The 23,326-nt window shown below is 34.9% G+C and overlaps 1 protein-coding gene and 1 long non-coding RNA gene across 9 annotated transcripts in view; one reads left to right on the top strand and one right to left on the bottom strand.

Annotated features, from left to right (window-relative positions):
- MACROD2 (mono-ADP ribosylhydrolase 2) overlaps positions 1-23,326 on the top strand; it is a 1,919,734-nt gene that overhangs the window by 671,295 nt on the left and 1,225,113 nt on the right. The gene's annotated exons all lie outside the window — the stretch shown is intronic.
- The window catches only part of LOC144297916 (uncharacterized), a 141,159-nt gene that overhangs the window by 92,556 nt on the left and 25,277 nt on the right, over positions 1-23,326 (bottom strand). For all 5 annotated transcript variants that reach the window (XR_013364851.1, XR_013364850.1, XR_013364853.1 and 2 more), the window contains one exon: positions 10,091-10,249. This is a non-coding gene — a long non-coding RNA (uncharacterized LOC144297916). The remainder of the gene's footprint in view (positions 1-10,090; positions 10,250-23,326) is intronic.

Genomic DNA, 23,326 nt, shown 5'->3' with positions numbered 1-23,326 from the left:
AACTCATTTTTCTTGAAACATTGAAAGATGTTATCAATTCTAAAGATTAGGTACATTGCCAAAGACTTAACAAATATAATTAGCCGCCCTGTTACAAATGGGGTCCATATCCATCATGAGGTTTCTTCATTTCCCTTTCAGAACTGACCTAGTGCTTGTCTACGTGGTCAGTGAACTAAAAAAAAGGTCCATAGGTCTAGCCCTGCTCTTGGGCAAGTATCCCTTTCTGGTAACTCTTCAACTCCTCCCTTCCCCCCACATATTTCCACTTGATTTACTGAAACAGTTGCATTGTTCTTTTGCCCAAATCCCAAGCATTCCCAGAGAGCTGTTTTCACTTTCTGTAGAGCACTTACAGTTTATCTCTGTAAGAGAATAGTTTTGAGTTTGGCACTTAGTCTATTTATTTTTCATTCTAATAGGAATCACTTTGGAGCTAGCTAAGCCACCTTTAGTCAGCTAGTTAAGTGGTGCCCAGACCTCTTCCATCTGTATGAAACACTCACTTTTTCATGTCAGAAGTTTAATGAAATTAGAGAAGAGAATTCTTCAAAACAGTAATCATCAAAGACTTTAATAGATTCAGGGAAATTTCACATATATCTTTACAAGGTTAGACCTATTTTGCTAAAATTTTGAGTTTTATCTTTTTAATATGCCCCCAGGCCAGAATCACATAAATTGGTCAAATGTCTATATCTTTGGGTTGGAAATACACATTGATTTCATTCCTACACTTACACATAGAAAAAAAAATATTTTTAGTGGAAATTAGGTGGCTGAATGCCAGTGATACATAAAAATTAGTATGCATTATTTAAAATAAATTAATAAATTTATTGGTAAGCAGCCACATAGCAATGCTTGCTTATTTTCACATGACATTAAATATTGCATATCTACAGTGATAGATACTGACAAATGGAACCGGTCAGCATTCTTTCTTTCTGTTTCTCACACCTGATACATGTTGAATACCTTGCATATTACATTTCTTAAGTGAATAGTCTTTGTTGGGTCATTTAGAGAAACCAATATCAAATGGGGCCAATCTTGATTTGACTATTTTACCACACTTCAGTACATGAAAGTTACAAATAAACACTACACGATGGCTTCAGACTTTGCACTGATTCAAAAAGATTTTAATGAGAAAGGCCAACCTTTCTTGTTTCTTGGGCATTCAGAAACTTTTTGTGAGTTTGAGTTGTCACTGTCTCCTAATCTCTCAACTTTTTTTTCTCTTGCTTTCTAATCTTACTCAATTCGACTGTGGGGAAGGGAATACAATAGAGGGATTAATGGCTCAGTACAGAGATGTTTGGTTACTGGACAATAGAAAAGGGAATTTTGTAGAAGTTCTTACCCTTCCTGTTTACATTCAATAATGTAACCATATATTGAAAAGATTACCAACAGTGGTTGTACTTTTCCAATTGTGATTTCCAAAGTCTTATTGTTAGGTATTCATCAAATAAAGAGAGAAGAAAAGAAAGAGAGAAAAGGAAAAAAAAAATGATAAATTTGAGAAGCCAGTGCAGTTACAAAATGTGCCTAGAGGAAGGACTAAAGGAAGTGTGTTTGTGCATGTTTGTCTGAGCTTGTACATGAAATACATTTATGTACATAGAGTCAAGCTGATGAAGAGAGTTAAGGAGAAAGTATTAACTTTTTTGAGGTAATGACCTCACAGCTTTCTAAGTACTCACTGAGACTTAAATCTTTATATATAGTATGCTGCATAGATAGGCTATCCCCATCTTTCAAATGAAGACATAGAGTCTTAAAGAGGTGAGGAACTAGTTAAAGATCGCTTAGAACATAAGTGGATGAATCAGGATTTGAATCCATATTATTTGTCACCCCAAAACCTCTTTTTTGTTTATTGGTGAAACCACAGTTATTGAAGTCACATTTGATATTACTCTGGAAATTTTGTCACATGTTATTCCATGAATTTTGCAAATCTGATCGGAGTATATGTAGACTTCCAAAACTCCTTCCTACTCACATAGGTAAAGGTAAAGCGTACCTCAGAGCAAATCTTAAGCCATATTTATGTACTGAAAACCTACGAATGTACAAAACATTGTGCAGGTACTAAAAATGGCATGAAAGAAAGAAATACATGACATGTTCCCTGCCACCAGTACCTGATTAACTAGATGAAGAAATAAAGCATATACACATATAAAAAGCTAAAGACAATACTCTTATCAATTAATAATTTGGTATAGTAGAACAAGTCATGATTAATTGCCAAAAAACATGAAATGCATGTGGAAGAAGTTAAGTGATCTGTTATGGATTGCAGTCATCTGGGAATTCTTTTTTTTTTTTTTTTTTTTTTTTTTCATCTGGGAATTCTTAATAGAAAACAAGGAAGGTATTTAATCTGGATGGGAAAGGATGGGCAGAATTTAGGAAGTAAGGACAAAGGTGGGAGGTTAATTCAGGCTAGAGCACAAGTGTAAAGAGAGGCAGCACAGTAAGAGACAAAGATTATTATCCCTAGTGGGTCCAAGGACACAAACAAAAATGAGATCAATAAATCACTTTGGATAGAGAAGAACTTGGACAAATAGACTGGAGAAACGTGAGCTAAAAAGTCATGTTGTCAGCCCTGGAGTGCCAGCATTGACTGAACCTGTTGCTCTGAAGGTGAGGCAAATGGACAGAAATAGAAAAATGATATGATCAGAGTTGTCCATTAAGAAAAGTATTTAGACAGTGGAGGGCAGAGAATGGATGTCTACAAGGGGAGGCAGCATGTGTAGCTCTGCTGCAGTGGGGCAGACCATGAGCTCACCTCACCATGTATACTTCTCACCACTGCTGCTCAGCCGGCTGTATGCAAGGAGCCCCCAATTCATCTGCCCATCTAGTCACCTCACAGTGGTCAGAGTGATCGTTGGAACATATCAGTTGCTTGTCACTCCCAACAAAAACTCTCAATATGGCCTATAAAGTTATTCTTATTTTCATTTCTGTGTCCTATTCTTAAACATGGCCTACAAGGTGTGGCTTTCCACCCTCTCTCTGGTCTTATCTTCCACTTTATTCACATGTTTTCTCTAAGCATGTTCAATTAAAAAAAAGAAAGTATCCTCATCTTTGTGTTCATCATGCTCCCTCCCATTGTAGATCCTTTGCACATGGTATCCCCTCTTCCTGAAATGCTCTTCTTTCCCCTCACTGTCTTATAAATTTTTACTTATCTTTCAGATCAGCCCAGTCTTCTTTCAAGACCTCCTTGACTAGGGTCAAATCTTTTCATCAAAGGATCTCATAGCCCTATGTCTCTCTCTCTCTCCTTTGTGCTTTTATTATATATACAGTTTCTACTTTTATCCAATTACTTGATTAATATTGGTTTTCCCCAGGGACCACAATTTGGTTTTGCTTTTTGTTGAAGTTCAGAATCTAGCATATGCCTAGTCTATAGTAGAGTCTTACTAAATATATAGTGTGTGTCGGGGGATGGAGGAGGACTATAATTAAAATCTAGGATGTGAAAATTTCTGCATTTGAAGTCTTCAGTTATTGGAAATGTTATCTTTACATACCTTTGACATTGATTTTTTAAAAAAATAGTCAGTGGTAGAAGTATATATATTAGATATATAGTCGGCAATAGAATTATATAATCAAATTGTAGACTGATCATGTTAATAATAGGGCTAAGATTGTACTTTTTGCTCTGCCTCACATCCTTCCAACCTAGGTGTCAGGAAACATCCTGTAGGGATGTAAAGCTGCACCGAAATGCAGAGAACTTCTGGAGAAAAAAATACTGCCCTGTTTCAAATTGTCCCATCTGCTCAGACAGGGTCAAGCTTTCTGAGCCCTAGGAAAACCAAAACAAGACAGGATTTCTAGTTTTTGCAGATTTTAAAGTAAGGCTTAAGGTCTGTGAGACAAAAGGGAACTGTTTTTGTTGTAGTTTTTAAGTTAAACATAAACTGAGGGTGAGAAAACACAGAAATCACAAAACTTGGAATTCACTTAAAGACTATCCAGCTGCAACTGCATTATTCAGGATCCTTTTGCTGCTAAAATAAAAAAATGATACTTAACCAATCAGGATGAAATGCCAATTTGAGAGAAAGGTAATGTGAAACTTTCATAAGTCATCTAAACACCAAGAAATCTGTTACATTCTGACTTCCAACCTGCTCTGTTGCTATGAAAACTTATTCTCGTAACTCAGCTCTCTGAACACTACATATTCATGCAATTAAAATTATTTCTGAGAGATGGACTCTGCAATGATATGAGGGAGTTTTCCTTCAGTCTACTTAGAATTTTTCCAAAGAAAAACAGCCACATAATAAGAGTCATGCTCTTTTGGAATGATTCTGCTTTACAGTATCGAAATTTCTTCTCATGATCTAAACATTAGAAGGTATTTTTTATGTGAGATGGCAGTTGTCTTGGGACATGTCTCTATGGTGTTTGCTAAATTAAAGTTCATCTTTTCAGGCCCATCCTTTATTTTTTTTTTTTCAATAGTTTGCTGGCAAAATCAAAAGACCTTGCTTCGTTACCCTTGCAAGGTGGAGCAGAACTGGTAGGATGATCACAGGAGAGTGAGCAGGCTCTAACATTTCTTGAAAAGACAATTTCCATTTCATTGGCAAAGGGACCGCATCCTGTGTTGCAGCCAATTCTTAATTCTTTCTGCCATTGGTTCAGAGGGTCAGGCTTTTGTGGGGAGGGATTATTTGTTTCTTTAAAATCCACCACAGTTCTTTTCCCTCCCGCCTTTTCTTTCTTTTGTGGCCTGGAACAATACAATGTTAGTGATTTTTCAGTTCCTGACTTGCAGAAAATCCATCTATAATTGGAAAAATGTAGTTAAATTTAATACTGCAACTCGAGGCGAGATAGAAGTGAAGGTGGCTTAACATGTGAAGTGGGTAAAAAAAAATGTGTAATTGAAACAGTATGATGTTGATGAGGCAGTGTGTGAGGCTGTCAGGAAGCATTATAATATGCTGATGAGCGGGACCAGCTTCCTAGCTCTGCTTTATGCACATGCTCCATTATATTCGGTGGGGAAAAGGAACCTGGCATATTAATTGGCTTTGTTTTTAGAGATGTAGATTTTAGAGATGCAGAAATTTTCATATCTGGTTTCTGTAAAGAAATTTGCAATATGTCCTAAAACCAGTTTTAATCTTGAATGTCAACAGACAACCTTCAGAAATAAAAACCCTTCATTTATTTTTAAAAATTAAAACAAAAAGATATTTTGAGTATTATTATAAGCACTGACTAGAAATTCTTGCATGTGAAATCTCTAATTTTCTGTACTGAATCAAAATAATTAATTTTATAAAAGTACTGTAAACAAATTAAAGTACTGTAAAATGTGAAATACAGAAAAGAAATTATACTACGTTTTTGTTCTGTTTTGTTTTGGAATTTTACAGTTCTTTGCATAAAAAGATATGCAAACTGATATGTTTGTTTCTTGTACAATCATCAGCAAGTTATTCAGGATATGTCTATCTTTTTGTCTGTCCCTTTTCTTGAGGGCTGCTTTGTGTGTGTGGGTTTAGGGGCGGATAGAGGTGAAACTGTAGGAGGGTGGTAAGAATAAATATTAATGAACCTTAAATATTTCTTTCTTTTAAAAAACTGAATAAAAGTATTCATTTAAAAATCTTATAAAATGCTATACTTTATTTTCATTTTTTTAATCTCTCAGTTATTAGCAGATTGCTATATCAAATACCTTTCATGTGGGTTTTTTTGTTTTGTTTTGTTTTGTTTTGTTTTCTGTTTAACATTTCCAAATATACTTAAGGGATAAGTATTCATTAACTGAGGAGTGCCTAACCTTTTGCAGAAAGAGGATTAAATTTTCATTTTCCTCAAGATTTAAGATGACCAGCAAGAGGATAAGGAAGTAGGGCTTTGGGGAGGGGGAAAAGATTGAAGACAGGTAGGAGAACTAACCCTGGAGTCACTGGGATATTAGAAGGTGATTTTCAGTTACTTGCCTGAGTTCCTAGAAAGCCAGGGGCCCAAGAGTTGGAAAGGTGCCTTCATGGCTTTTGACCTCTGGAAATAACTGTGGACTTAGCTGAAGCTAGTTGGAGTCAGAGGAAAAGTGGAGTGATAGACACAGCAGGAAGGAGTAATTATTCTCCCTAAACACATAGTCCAAGATAGTACCTTTAAAACACACACACACACACACCACAGAAGCATGCACATATATACACACATATATGTGAATTTATACATATGTGTATATATTAATAAGGTGAAATTACACGGGGACACAGTATTAGAAAAAAATGCTGTCGTATTTGTGGTTCAGATATCAGTGTTGTAAGACTGAGGCAGAAAGAGAAGCTGGTCAGTGAGTAGATGTCTTTTAGCCTCCCTCTCATCTGGTAGTGCAGAACCCCCAACGCTCTTATACAGTTTGTTCCCATAAATCCATCAAGCCTTTGAGGCTGATGGAAGGTGCTTCAGATCCTATAATTTATGGTGTCTGGGTTCTTGTTCAACACAAATCATGGTTTCCTGGATGAGAAACCCTGTTTAGGAATTTAAATTATCAGAGAATCAGAGCAGCCTGAAACAGTCATCGTTGATACTCGAGTTTCTAAGAAATAATTATGAGAAACAAAATTGTTTGGAAACTTTTCCAGAAAATGATAGAATGAGTAATATAATGCTGGTAGGGACACAGTCTCACCACAGAAAAAGAAAGTTCAACTCTAACTAGGCTTCTTTTATCTAGATTTAGTTATTCTTTTTGTCTTTGTTTTCCTTAAATAAAATATATAAAGAGGAAATGATTGCCTCTTGTCTAGAATGCTTATACATTTTACACTTTAAAAAAGTATATAATGGGGCACCTGGAAGCCTGGTTAAGCAGCTGCCTTTGGCTCAGGTCATGATCCTGGAGTCCTGAGGTGGAGGTCTGCACTGGGCTCCCTGCTTCCCAAGCAAAAGAAAAATAAGCTTTTCTGTCCACTTGAAAATCTCATTTCAGAGCCCTCTTTCACCTCCTCTCAGTTCTTCCCAAAGTCTTGATAGAGTTTGAGAATCCCTCAATTCTCACTTACTGAATTTATTCATATAATCCATTTTTACTATATTTCTCCCAAGACTGAGGTGCAAAGGGAATGAGAATGGGAATTTTGGAATTATAGATGATCTGATTTTATAGATCATTTCAGATTTTATCTGAATTTATAGATGATCTGATTCTAATTTTTAAAAAATAAAAAAAAGTCTTCTAATTTTTGAGATATTCACTCTCAGTTATTTAAGAATATTGACAATAAATAAGTGATTTAATTAAATTATCCTAAGATACATACTTCTTAAAAAAAGAAAAGAAAGAAAGAAAAAGGACTGTTGTTATGTATCCTGAATCCCTAGAAATGATGTGTGTTCAAGAGAAAGAAAAAGAAGGTCTGAATTTCAGGTGGATATCAGTTGAAAATAATACTTTGCATTCCTTCTTATTTGAGGCCTGTGACTGGTGATGGAAGAAGCACTTTAAAGACCGTGACTGTGCCCTCAACATATACACAATCCACAGTCATGTCCCATGCAAGCCTTGGACCTTCAGTGGGTAGAGAAAGCATAATAGGAAAAGAAATATAAAACTGATAGATAGTAGATGGTACGTATGAAAGGATATGTGGGCAGCTGTGTCCTTCTCATGTCGATAATTTCACCTTTTATCTTCCTGGAGATAGACTCCTATATCAGCTGATTTACAGAAAACTTTTAAAAAAGATAATTGTATATGCTTTAAAATGGAGGATGTTATGCTAAAACATCCTCCTTTTGTTGGTATTTTTTTTTCTTTTATATAGTGATGAATACACAATGAGTCTAGTAATTTGATACTTGTAAGTCTTAGGCTTCAGTAAAAACCACAAACTATATATTATGACTATAAACCTAATTGATCTTTATACTAAGTTGCAGTACTTCTAATTGATTCAGTTAATATATCAGATGTAGTTATGCTTTAAGTAAATTTCTTTTTGTTAAAGGAAGTAAGTAAATTATATATATATATATATTCTTTGTAAGCCCTTGGCACAGATGATTTGGGAAAGGGCTCCCATCAACCAGGGCATTGAACATTCATCATGAGTAATTTGCTGTTTTGGTTGATACAGTTGTCATATCATAGTCATTTCCTCCTTTAGTTAGTGTTTTAGCCTAAAGGCAGAAGATTTATATTTTTTTAGACTGATTCATTTCCCAGCTGCCAAGCAACTTCTTTTAACCACATTTACAAATTGCTGGATGCATCTGCATACACACATAATGAATTGATAAATATTAGATGAAAGATATGTTGAAATAAATTAAAAGTTAAAACACGTGGAGTATATTTACATTTAGATCAATCTAGAAGATGTGTTTAAAATAGGAGTATATCTTTCAGTTCTATAACGAGCGCCTATTGGAGCAAGCACAATTAATCTTGGCCTAAAAATGAGGAATAATTATTTAGTGTCTCTTTGTTTGATGGCCTAGATTACTGCAAAAGCCTGTGAGTGATTCCACAAAATGTATACTTAATGGAGCTTCCTGAATTGCCTTACTTTAGTAGGTTGCTTCCATATTCAAAACATTTTCATGGCTTTTCATGTCCTTAAATAGAAGTTGAAATTTCTAAGCTTGACGTTCAAAACTCTCGTAAATTTGGACCAAAGTTATCTTCTTAACCCCATGATCATCTTAGATGATTTCAACCAAGGTGGCCTTTTCTTCTTACCTCCATTAATTGCCCTAACCTTGCAATATCCTTCTCTCTAATCTCTGCCCACCCTCCCCCCCCAAAGGGTCACTGGGATAGAGAGAATGTAAACTTAGGTCTGTGACACACCAGAATTCTAAACTGGCCTCTTTCTCCTACTAAGTAGGTAGCTTTGGGTAAATGAATTCTCTCTTCTAGGGCTTAGTTCCTAACTCTGGACAGGTATATTAGTTAGCTATTGGTACAATAATGTAACCAACAACCACAAAAACTCAGTGGCATAAAATTAAATGTTTTTTCTCATGCATCTGTGGATTGGCTGGTCTCACCTCTAGGTGCTGAGTTCAGTTTAGTATTTCTCCACAGGTCTCCCATACTTTGGAGGATCAGTGGCATACAAGGATTGTATTTCACATAGGGATGGTAAAAACTATGCAAGTACAATTTAAGTCTTTGCACCAATTTGTCCTATGGATGTCACATCACTGGGTAGCGAAATAAAATCCACCCCTAATGGAAGGAATTGTATAGGGGAAAAGATAAGGATAAAAGGATGATGGTGGATAATTGGAAACAATAATGGAGTCTATGACAGTAGTATTATTGGGGGATTAATTTGAATCATCTAGATTAGGTTTCAAGTATAGCATGTGGCACAAAGGCAGTCAACACATTTGACTTTTTCTCTCTACTTCCCCCACCCACACCTGTTCAAACCCTTCTTTGTCCTTTAGTCTCAAAATAGATGTCATCTCTTTTATGAAGTTTCCCTTGCTTTCACCTCTAATTAAAATTAACTGCTTTTTCCTCAGTACTTAATGCATTGTCTATAATAATTCACTTAAGGCCTTTATCTCTTCCCCTATATTAAGTTTAATCATCATAAGTGGGTTGTAAAACTTGTAAATAGTGTTTTATTACTGGAACTTCCTGTGCTTTTCACACAGTAGGCATTTAGTGAATATTTGTTGGACATAAATTTTCAATCAGTTTTTTATTTTCTCTTTTATTGAAATATATATATAGTGCAGCTGATATAGCCCTGCATCTTCTCCTCAATCTTAAATTTTCTTATCAGCTCAAGTAGAACCCAGTTTCTATTTAAGAAGCCATATTGGTTCCCAAACCTAGTGAAACATCAAAATCAATAAAATTATTTCAAAAATCCCCAAAATTATAATAACAAGCTTGTGAGTAAACTGGAAATGAAGTTGTATATTATATGCATATAATCTTTAATCTAAGCTCTCATATTTACTTAGAACAAAGGTGATAATTTCTTGACAAGTATGAGAGTTGACCATGCAGAAATTACACAAAGGAAACATTATGCCTGCTCACCTCCTTTTTCATTCTTCCTGGTATTCTTGTCAGACTGTAGAGCTCCTGATCCTCACACATCTGAGTCAAGCCAGTTTGCTGATCCCATGTCTTTTCTGTCCCTCTGACTTGCACTTTCTGCATAAAATGCTAGTCTGACTGCATATCTGACTTTATCATCTGCAGAGTAAAGATGATATTTTATATCAGATCAAATGATATTAGTAAGAACCTGAGATATAGGAAATGATTTGTCAGCTTATATTAGTCTGACTTTGGTCTCTGTCAGTGACCATGAGAGACATTTGGTGGGACCACTACCTTATGTGACCACTTTGGAGGTTCAAATCATAGCCCAAACATCTCCCTTTTAATTATCAGCATTTCATACTTTTTTGAGTGGCTTAAACTCAAATTTTTTGCCATTCCTATTGCCACAGATATCCATAGCAAGGCAGGATAAGGAAAATGACACAAAGAACATGTACTTGTGTGCTACCTTCTTTGTGGGGTGACTGTGATAAGAAGGAAAGACTGCTGAACTGAGAATCAGAGGTTCTGGGTGTAATGTCTGCCCTGGCACTCATTACCTGGGTCTCAGTTATTTCTTCAGGAGAGTGAGTTACATACATTAAGTTTTTTTTCTCATGTATGTGTGTGTGTATTAATTCCAGTATAGTTAATATACAATGTTATATTAGCTTCAGATGTACAATATAGTGATTTAACAATTCTATACGTTGCTAATAATGAAGCAGCAAAAAGGGAAATTAAGAAAACAATCTTATTTACAACTGTACCAAAAATAATAAAATACCTAAGAATAAACTTAACCAAGGAAGTAAAAGAACTGTACTCTGAAAAGTATAAAATGTTGATAAAAGAAATTGAAGATAACATGAACAAATGGAAAGACATTCCATGCTCATGGATTGGAAGAACAAATATTGTTAAAATGTCTATACTACCCAAAGCAATCTACAGATTTAATGCAATCTCTGTCAAAATATCAATAGCATTTTTCAAGAACTAGAAAGAACAATCCTAAAATTTGTATGCAACCACAAAGATTGTGATATATATTCATAGTATAAATATATATGTGTGTGTATGTATATATATGTGTGTTTGTATATATATATATATATAAATATGTGTGTGTATATATATACACATATATTTTTGATTATGGTATTTTGCAGCTCCATTCATTGAAAATTAAAGGGCTAAAAAGAGAGTAGAAGAGATAAAACATTATATAATTATATAATGTTTATATAATATAATGAATATATAACATATATTATATAATATAATATATATATATTATATAATGTGGTTTTGTGCCATTGCCAGTCACTATTTTGGAATTTAGCATGAAAGCTCATATTCCTTTTGTTATTATTATTATAAAAATTGTAAAAAAATATGTTTACCTCCTCCTAAAGACTTGATATTTCTGTATTCCTTGAATTTCTTACATTGTTTCTTAGAAAGCTTGGATGGAATTTGTTATCCAGGATGCCAGAGTCTCATTATAAAACATATCAAAATAATTTTAGAAGACTTTGTTTTAAATGTCTATTGTCCACTGGTTAATTTTAGCTGTATTTCCTTATATAAATTTTTATGAGTATTTCTATTTTGATGCTATTCAGCTTTTCACACTATATATATATATATATATAGTGTGAAATATATATATATTATATATATATATTCATATCCCTTGGTGTGTAGGCCATTATGACTCTGATTCCAAATTATATAATATGTGTTAATTGCAATTTCATTCTCATAAAGGAAATATTACTGACTGTTCTTCTAATGGTTTCCATGCAAAATGAATTATGCTGTATTGTAATCTGGATTCTTTTAGTTTTCCTGTGAGAAATGGTCTGAAATTATATTCTGTTGTTTAAACTGTTGGATATCTCTTACTAGACTTGTGTAGAGGATGAGAACTGAGATAGCTTTCCTTTCCTTTCTTCTTAGTATACTGACATAGCAAAAAGATTAAGATTTATTTCTTTAGAGCTATAGATGTTTTACAGGTCTCAAAATAATTAAACATGCTAAGTCTTTTAAAAACAGGCACTCTAAAACAAAAACAAAAACAAAAACAAAACAGGCACTCTGTAAAAATGGATGTGCTAAATTCTTGGACTAAGATTTTTTGTTTTTGTTTTTTTCAAATTAATATCCCCTTCCCACCCAGATATAGAGGAAATTCAGTATAATTGTTAAAAGCACGAGCTCTGGGTCAGACTGATTTGATTTATGTAACACTTTCTGCCTCTATTGGCCTGAGCAAGTCATATAAATACCTGAAAGCTCAATTTCACTACCTTCAAAATGGGGCTTATGATAGTTCCTGCCATTTATTTCATTCAACAAAATTTATTATAGCCCTGCCATGTGTCAGTTTATGTGCTAGATGCTAGGGATGCCCCATAAGACAAAATTCCTATTATTGACATCTACTCAGAGGAAGATTGAACTATATAAAATAAATAAGCATTAAAAAACAGTGGTAACCACTTTGATAAAATAGTGACTGGGTACCATATTAGGTTAGATAATTTTTAAAATTCTTTATAGAGAGGATATATTTAAGCTGAAACTTGAATGAGAAAGAGGTAACCATACAAAGATCTCAGAGAAGAACATTCAAGGAAAAGGAAACAGATATCGTAAAAGCCCTAGGACAAGAATGAATTTGCTATGTTCAAGAAACAGAAAAAAAGCCTGTGAGACATGAGCATATGATCTAAGGTGAAAGCTATACAGAGTTCAGAGAAGGAAAAGATCAGAAATTGTGGAGCCTTCTAAGCCAGGACAAAGGAGTCTAGGTTTTATGCATAAGCATTATTGGGAGCCATTGAAAGGTGTAGTGAAGGGAACACCATAGCTTACTTAATATTTTTAAAAATGTTTTTTTGAGATAGCTTGTGGACAATGGCACAAAGGAAGGAAGACTTGTGGGAGACCACTGCAATAGCTCAGAGGAGAAATATAGTTAGATGAGTTGGTAGTTCTAGATGTGGAGACAAATGGGTAGTTTACAGTATGTTTCAAAGGTGAAATCTACACAACCTGCTAATGGATTAGATATGGGGAGAGATCCTGGGTGGCTCAGAGGTTTAGCGCCTGCCTTTGGGCCAGGGCATGATCCTGGAGTCCTGGGATGGAGTCCCACATCAGGGTCCCTGCATGGAGCTTGCTTCTCCCTCTGCCCCTCTCTCTCTCTCTTTCTCTCTCTCTCTCTCTCCTTCTCTGTGTGTCTCATAAATAAATAAATAAAATCTTTTTTTTTTTTTTAAAGGATTGGATATGAGGAGTGAAAGGATGGGAAGAATCAAGAACAAATCAGACATTTTTTTTTTTTTAAGATTTTATTTATTTGACAGAAAGAGAGGGAGAGAGAGAAGGCACAAGTAGGGAGAGTAACAGAGGGAGAAGGAGAAACAAGGAGCCTGATACAGAGCTCAGTCCCAGGGCCCTGGGATCATGCCCTGAGCTGAAGGCAGATACTTAACCGACTGAGTCACTCAGGCATCCCAAATCCTGGGTTCTTAACTTGAGCAACTGATGGGTGGTGACACCATTTCCTGAATTGGGCAGGATGGAGGAGAAGCAGTTTGGGACAGGATATCAGGAATTCTGCTTTGGCCTTGTTAACATTTAGGTGAGAATGTTAAACAGCACCTGAAGATACGAATTTGGTGTCTAGGGGACCAGTCAGGGCTGAAAACAGGAATTTTAGTCATTGACACATAAACACCGGGGGGTGAGTGAGACCATCTATGCAGAGAATGGAAATGGAAGAGAGAAGGCCTCCCAGATGAGTCCTATACTCTACCAACATTTAGGGGTCAGCCAGAAGAGGGGTCAGCAGAGGATACCGAAAAGGCACATGCAGTGAAGTAGGAGGAAAACCAGAACATAAAGCCCTGAGGATGCTTGTATGTAGTAACTTCACTATAAATGTTAGTATCTTATCTGAGTTTCTTCAGAATACTGAGACAGGTAGATTGAGAAGTGATCCCAGGAAGTGCTGGTAAGGACATGGAAACTGAGACAGAGCAGGGGAGAAAGCCAATGAGAAATGATTTAGCAAGCAGGTCATCATAGGAGAAACTGGAACTCAGTCCTGTTGCTGACCGCCGGGAAACAGCATGGTGTACTTCTCAGAGTTGCCTCTCCCAAGGGATGAGGGGTATTTATCCTCCACCCACATTTGTCTGTAGCTGAGATGGGCTTTCTGGGATATTAACTCATGGCACTTTTGGTCTGCCCCCAAGATAAAGCCCTCAGGAGGTATGCAGATACTCCCAGTAGGATACCACAGCATGTACCAGAGCAAATGCTAAGCAGATCTGGGTTGAGGACCAACAGAGTTAGTATGGTTAGCTGTTACTGTTATGTTCCTCACTTGATTGTCTCTAGTCATTTTACCTTTGTTCTTTGAAATATAATAAGAACAAAAGATATTCTAATTGATAACATTAAATTATTAAGAGAAAATTAAAAATCCTTCATTATGGGTCATACCTAAAGATATCACAAACTAGTTGAAGCATATTCATAAATGGGTATGTAATTCTCCTTATATTATTGGCCTAAAGTGGCATTGAATTTTAAGGCATGTTCTTCAGTGCTGAAAATACCATTAAATGGGACACCATTAAATATGAAGATAAGCATGTATGACTTCAGTGTTTGATATTTTTTGGAATGTCAGAATAAGAATCATATGATACAGTACCTTGAAATTCAATGTTTTTCTCCCAGAGAACTCAAAGGTTACACTTGATGCTTTTCAACACACCTTGTACACATGAAATCACTTGATCCTAACTGCTGGGAAGGTAGTGAGCGAAGTGAGGAGTGTCACGGGTAAAACTGAATTGCTTTTAAGCTTCTTATCTGAGCAAGTGACAATATTGAGACCAAGACTCAAGTTTGTTGGCATTTGATCTGGTTTCCTTTTTTCTCTGCCATAGCAGAAATGGTAAAATGCTTACTTAAGCTCACTATGTGCCAGACACTGCCAAAGGCACTCTGTAAAATGTGCTAACTTAAGGTAGCATTATCATCCCCATCCTACCCACTGAGTCATAGAGATTAAGTAACTGTGCAGTTCACATCTCAGATGCAAAGCAGGGATTCAAAGCCAGGCATTTTGTTTCCAGAGTCCATTCTCCTTGAATCACTATGTTACAGGGCTTATGTAGCAGGGGTGGGTTCAGATCTTATCACTGAATTGCTTAGATAAATCACTCATATGATTTGTTTGGTACTTCTTCCATAAAGTCACTTTGCTAATCATTTTGCTAGAGATTTAGAAAGAGAAACCTCACCACCAACAGGCTTATTCTTAATTTAAAAAATTGGGGTATATTTTCCTTAAATCTCTTTTGTATGGTTTCAAGTAACTAGTTTTTCCTGTATTCTAATATACAATCTGTTAACAATGTGATTTTCCCTTTTGTGAATTCTTATATCTTATTGTTAGGTTTAGAAATACTCCTACCAATAAACTTCCACTAAAAATCTGGCTAAGAAAGGTCTGCCAGCCAGCTTATTTACCCTTCCAAGAGGAAGTTGTGTTGATCCAGTTCTTCTCTGAGAAACGTTTCCTTTACATATTTGCCTTAGAAAGATGCTATTACTGTATCATTCCCCAAATATGATTTACCTACTTCCTCTTTAGTTTCTTTTGTTATTACTTGCTCACTGTACCAAATGACTAATCACAATTTTTAGAACAATTTCAAATATGTTATGTCACTTGGCCACAGGGAGATTTTTCATACTAGGTTTGTAAGGAGGTCACTTTCATGACAAAGGACATTCGGATATCTCAGCTTATGGAGAAAGGGCTGTTTTTAGTAGCTCCTGCCCCATATGGAAGAACTCTCCAGTCCTATTAACCCCTAAGATATGATTACTTCCCCCATGCTACTTCATATTGGTACTATTTAAATCCTACTGGAGGAGATTTAAAGGTCCTTCTGCAATCCTTTCATAGCCCATGCATTTCAAAATTAGTAAATACTTAAGTCACTGGCCCCAAAATTCTGTTTCCACTTATATCTATGTTAAAGTAGAGCCACAGATGAAATTATAACACGGTATTTCTTCTCTTATTTAAAATGTCAAGTTCCTATGTTCCAAAAGTTGGTACCAAATTTGTATGTCTGTGTTGTCAGTTTTTACTGATGTTGTTGTTGTTACTTATGGCATATTCCTATAATTCTAATCATTTACAGATGTAGCAATTTATATTTTTTAGTGTTAATTTATGAGAACTGCAAGCAAATGAATTAAGCCAAAGTCCTTATAATTTAAATATTATTTTTTGAAAAGTATTTTAAAAATAAGCAGGCTTAAGTGCTTCCTATTTGAATTGTTATTTTCTTTTTTTTATTATTTTCTTTATTTTTCTGATATTAGCTTGGAACTATGCAATTTCATATGGCATATGTAATAGCTGAAGGTTAAAGACAATACCCATGCCTCTCTTTAATGTCTGTTTTGTCTGATGGTTACAGCCAGATTCTATTAGAAAACCTTACAGAACATGAGAAACTGTTTCACTGCTAACATCTATCTATGTCAGTAGAGGCAGAGGTGAGTTCCAGATATTTTCAGAATCATTTAGAGGTTGATGTTAAGTTCTGTAGAGTCTGGCCGATACAGTAATTTCAGTTTTGTCTAGTTGTATTTAAGTTTTAGGATTTTTAAACAAAAATGGAAAACATTTCATTGGGTTTAGTATAACACAGTTGTTCTAGCCTTCATATAGTTTAAAATAAATGGTACAGAAATAGTTGATAAGTTATAAGAACTATAAATTTGAACTATCATGTTTAAAAATAATATGACTGTCACTGAATATTATAAATTAAAATAAAGTTATACACCTTAGCAATAGATTTTCCACATAAAAATGCTACAGTATATACTTCAAGGCAAGGAAGATCTATTTCTGAGGATATGACTGACTGTATATCCTTAAAATATTTTATCTAACATGTTTAATAACCATTGAAAATATACGGTTGAACTGACTTGGAAATGAAAACATCTTTCAAGGTTAAACTGTGAGTGAGAACACAAATCTGCTGCTCTCCTGTGCTCTTTTGATTGCCTATAACCCAGATAATTTCTGACCTGTGTAGTGGGGAAGAACGAAGGCCCAGGACCCAGGGCCATGCAAATGGAGGAATATTTGTAATCATGAGTTGACCATCTTCTGGACTGGCAGCATGTATTTACACTACTTATTTGCCTGAAAACTTCTGAGCTTAATATTTAAAATACTCTTGAAATAGAAGCAAATGAAAATCCCCATTAGAGATACACCTCTCAGTACAAATTCTAAATAATTTTATAGATAAAGTTAAAGTAGCCACAAGTTCAGTATGCAAAGTTACACACAAAGAAATCACCATGATCTAGGAGCAACAAAAGCAACACAGATAGAATCATAATATTGGAATCATCAGGTAGGAATATCAATGAGTTTGCATATTATATTTACTAAACTAAGAATTAAAATGTTATTAAGGGTTGAGAGACTATTACAAATTTAGCTTTTTAAAAGAACAAATAGAATTTTAGCAATTAAAATAAGTTTAGCCGTACAAAAGAATGACATCTTGCCATTTACAACAACATGGGTGGAGTTAGAGAGTATAGTTCTAAGTCAGTCAGAGAGAGGCAAATACCATATGATTGCCTTCATATGTGGAATTTAAAAAACAAAACAAATGAACAAAGGAAAATAAAAAGATAAACCAAAAGCCAGACTCTTACCTATAGAGAACACATGGTTACCAGAGAGGAAGTGGATGTGGGGGGATAAGTGAAATAGGTGAAGGAGCTTAAGTGTATACTTATTGTGATGAGCACTGAGTACTGTACAGAATTGTTGAATCACCACATTGTACACTTGAAATTCACTTAACACTGTTAACTGTACTGGAATTAAAAGAAAAAGAAGGAAAATAAGTGTAAAAATCACTACATGGGTTGAACAATTAAGCACAAACTGGATGATGCAAAGAATTGCAGCAGAAAGAGGAAAACATAAAAGCCAGATAAAGAGATGTGAAGGGTATGGTGAACAACAGGTCTAATATACATTAACTGGATTTCAGAAGAGAATAGGAAAAATGGAGGACACTGATATTTAAAAATATAATGGCTGAGAATTTTCCAGAATCAATGAAGCACACAAATCCTTAAATTCAGGAGCACCAACACATCCCAAGCAGGATAAATAGAAAGAAAACTCACTCTTAGGATACATTGAAGGCTATCTGTAGAACTCCAAAGACAAGAATAAAATTCTGAGGGCAGCTCAGAGAAAGAACAAGGTACCTACGTGAACAACTATTAGACTGACAAGTCTCTCTCATAGCATCAAAGACAAACAGAAAATATTAGATAAAGGTTTAGAGGGCTATGAACTATATCAAACTACATTTATAAACCAAGTGAAATTGTCTACCAAGAATGAGAGCTAAATAAATATCTTTAAGCTGGGAGAATTTGTCACCAGAAGATCTGGACTGAAGGGACTTTTACATATTATAAGGGATTTCTACATGTTATACTTCAAGAAGAAAGACAGTCCTAGAAGGGAAGCCCGTAGTATAAGAAGAAATGATGAGAAAATAAATTAGTAAATATATAGGTAAATTTAACAAAATATGGATTGTATAAATCAATAATAGCATCTGTTTGAAGGATTCAGAGACCGATAAGATAAAACAAGTGCTGGACAAAAGTTGCATGGAAGCTAAGGAGAGACAATCAGAAATAATGTTTTTTTAAAGGTTTTTTTTATTATTCAGGATGAAAATTTGGATTACACTAAAACATTTTTAAACTAGGGTTGCATATTATATTTCATAGGATAACTACTAAAATAGTTAAGTGTAAATCTCCCAAACCAGTTACAACACCACACACACATAAATTGCGCATCAAATGTAGTGTCTTTTGTAATTTCAGGAGCTATTGTCTATATATCATCTTGTAGGTCTTACTTGAATCTAACAAGAGTAATGCAAAACTGGTCAGTGACTATCTCTGGTTACTGAAGCAGTCATAAACTTAACAATACATTGAAAACAGCACTTTAAAGATACGAGATCTTTGTTGGATACTGCCGTGGCTATCCCTAGGTGTCTGTTAATAGTTATCCATGTGTAGCTCCAACTTGTGTATGCTTTTCTGATATTCTAAAGCAATTGTCTTAAAGTGTGATGCAGGGATCTCTGGGGAGGGAGGGCGGTATTCCCAAAGACCCTTTCAGAGGATCTATGATATCAACACGATTTTTACGATAATACTAAGGCATTATTTGCCTTTTTTCATTGTCATTTTCTCCTAAGTGTATGGGCAGGCCAGAGGCTACATGAACAGTGATATTTTATACTAAATGAAGAAGCAGAAATGAGAATCCACCTGTCTTCTTTTTAAACTAGACATTAAAAATATTTGGAAAAATTTAAAACAATGCCATTTCTCACTAGATATTTTGGTTTTGAAAACATGGTTATTCATAATGTATATGCTATTTATATTAATCTGCAAGGATTATTTTTAAATCAAATCAACTAAATATTTTTAAAATTCTGTTAACTTTTATAATATGGTAAATATATATGATATATAAATTTGGTAAATATATATGGTGTATATATATATATATATATATATATATACACACACACACAGAGACATACATGTAACATAGAAACAAAAACTCTGAGATCTTTAATAATTTTTAAAAATGTAAAGTAATAGAAAAGAAATATTTACAAGTCAAATGATACTTAAAATAGACTTGCAGCTCTGCAGATATGTTGGAGGGGAATGTAGCATGAGTCACTTTGTAATTTTCCCATGTAGCAACATTTATTAGGAAAAAAAAAAACAGTGTGTGTGTTTAGGCGGAGGTGTTTCTTTCTTTTTTTTATTTTTATTTTTATTTTTTTATTTATTTATGATAGTCACACACACAGAGAGAGAGAGAGGCAGAGACATAGGCAGAGGGAGAAGCAGGCTCCATGCATCGCGAGCCTGACGTGGGATTTGATCCTGCGTCTCCAGGATCGTGCCCTGGGCCAAAGGCAGGCGCTAAACCGCTGCGCCACCCAGGGATCCCCAGAGGTGTTTCTAATATTTCTTCAGTCTGTTTTTTTTTTTTTTTTTTCAAGTTATTCATGAGAGACAGAGAGAGGCAGAGACACAGGCCGAGGGAGAAGTAGGCTCTCTGTGGGGAGCCCAACGCAGGACTCCATCCGGGGTTTCCAGGACCAGGCCCTGCCTGAAGGCGGTGCTAAACCGCTGAGCCATCTGGGCTGCCCAGAAGTGTTTCTAATATTTCTTGGGCACATTTTGAGTGCTATGTATTATATGTAATCTTTAGTAGACTTAATGGTAAATTAGAGCCTTCAATGTTTTCCCAGGTCCAACCTTGGACTGTTGTTTTAGGAGAGACATCAATAAGTACTAGGGGTCTAGTAGGAAGGCAGAGAGCATTTTCAGATTTATGAGGGGGAAAAAATCAATGGTGTCCCTAAGGCCATGTAAGTCACGAGTAGCACAAGTAGTCTTATACAAAGTTGATAATATCATGAAATATAAACCTTTGCTTTGGAACTTTACCAGAAATTAAAATGGCATTATAAGGGGAAGTCAGTGTTTTTTTGCCTGGATCTCAGGAGGAATTTATACATCTGATTGCCTTGTTTCACTTTGGCTGAGTTCTGAAAAGTTCATTTCTCTTCTTTTCTTTTCTTTTTTTTCCCCCCTCTCTTTCCTGAAAAGTTGGGTGACCTCCTCACATTTTCTGCCTTCTGGCTTATTCACTACCCGCCCCCCCCTCCAAGCCTTGATTAAATCTTCTTGGCCCCCAGGAGTTCTTGTTCCTTATATAGCAAGTCATGCACTTTGTCCTCTTGTTAAGGAGTGAATTAATAAGCTTAATTCCCTCTTTGAAGGAGAGTTTGGAATGCTTTTTTGGTGAAAATTAATATTCAATTACCAAGACTGTCATCTTACCAAATAGGAGAATAAAAGACACAGCATAGCTGCATTTGAGAATAATTGAAATAGGTTTGTATTATATCACAGTGGCTCAAGCTTTCACGGGAATTTTTTATTTCTACTGTCTTATGAAAGTGAGTACTTTTTTTTTCTCTGCTGCATATTTATAATGAGACCATTTAACTCACTGCTTTGAAGGAACATGGGCTGAGTGGTCCTTCTCAGACTTGTCTTTGGAGTTTTAGACACATCCTACTGATCTACAAAATGCCCAGTTTATCTTTCCTTGACATTAAATAAGTTCTCCAAAGGGCAACAAGTATAATACTTTTCCAAATTGCATTCTCTAGTACTTTATAATATTCCTGCGATACTTTAATGGGACTAGTGTATGGATACAAAAGAGGTGGTTCAGGCCACTTCCCCCAGGCACATTTGGTTTGCATGGGATTTTTATCACAGATTGTCCAGAAAAATGGTGCTTTACTGAGTAATGGAAACATTTTATAGTTAATAATAAATTAAATGTCAAAGAAAAAACTTTATGCAAGGGAGAGGGATAAGAAATTGAGAATGTAACAGTTTGTGGAGAAGAATCATAGCATAACTTAAGAGTATAAAAGGAGTCAACCCAGCTCTCTCAGGAGAGCTAAAACCCTTGGCATTTGATTTTACTTTTATTTCTGTAAGAGCATGGAATAAGCAAGTGATTTGCAGAAGCAATTATAAAAGTTCTTATTACTTATTACTTATAACAAAGTTTTTTCCCAAAACTGAAGTAAAATTTTACATAAGACCAAATTTATCCAAAGCTGATATTAACTTACCAAACTGAAGTAACTGACCTGGGAATTAGAGAAGTTGGTATTGTGTTTTGGTTCTAGCATTTATTTACTGTGCAATCTTGAGCTCATTGCTTAACGTCTCAGGGCCTTAGTTTTTCCATTTGCATATTGAGAATACTCATGCTTGCCCTGATTGCTTCATAGAACTTTTGTGAAAAAATATCATAGAACTCTTGTGAAAAGTATGTGCAAGTGCTTTCAAAAACAATCTAATATTACTGACTTTAAATACTACTACTACCAATTACTATTGTTATTAATATCTTTAAACTGCTTTCTCCTTTAAATTCTATTTTGGCATATCTTAAAAATTGCTGAAAACTCTGAAAACACATTATTTTTTAGATATCCAGATGAGATTGATAAATATTTTATATTAAAATTAGCACTTAAATTACTAGCGATAGGGTCTAGTTATATCTTTACCTAAAATCCAATTCTATGTTTTGTTAATAATTACTTTTTAAAAATAAAGTGATTTGACTCCATTTCCTAATTTCAAAACTCACTGCAAAGCTACGGTAGTCAAAAAAGAGAGGTACCTCATAAGGCATAAGGATAGATACATAGATCAATGGGATAAAATCAAGTCAGTTGATTTTTAGCAAAGATTCCGTTGCCCATTGCTCAAAAATGGCCATTTCCAACCAAAACCATTGAATGGGAAAATATTCTCTTTAACAAATGGCACTGAGAGAACTGCATATCCACATGCAAGAGGGTGAGATTGGACCCTTATCTTACACTGCATACAAATATTAACTCAAGGTGCATCAAAGTCATAAATATAAAACTAAAACTACAAAAAAACCCCATAAAGGCAAATCTTCATGATCATGAATTCAACAATGGATTCGTAGGTATGATGCAAAAAGTACAAGTGACAAAAGAATAAATAAATCAGACATCATCAAAATTAAAAACCTTTGTGCCTCAAAGAACATAATCAAGAAAGTGAAAAAACAGCCCACAGAATGGGTATATGCCATATATCTGAAGAGTTTACTATCCAGAATATATAAATAACTCTTACAGTTCAACAACCAGCAGAAAGAACCCCATTAAAACTTGGATTTAAAGTGCTTGAATAGACATTTCTCTGAAAAGATACACAAATGGCCAACAAGCATATGAAAAAATACCCAACCATTAGTCATTATAGAAGTGAAAATGAAAACCATAATGAGGTACCTCTTCACATTTATGAGAATGACTATAATAAATTTAAAAGAGGGAAAATAATATTGTTGAAGAAATGGAGAAAATGGAATCTTCATATATTGCTAGTGGGAATGTAGAATGTTGTAACCACTGTAGAAATAATTTAGTGATCCTAAGTAAG

Source organism: Canis aureus, chromosome 26, assembly GCF_053574225.1.
Source record: "Canis aureus isolate CA01 chromosome 26, VMU_Caureus_v.1.0, whole genome shotgun sequence".
NCBI lineage: Eukaryota > Metazoa > Chordata > Mammalia > Carnivora > Canidae > Canis > Canis aureus.
This window is presented reverse-complemented; position numbering and strand designations above follow the sequence as displayed.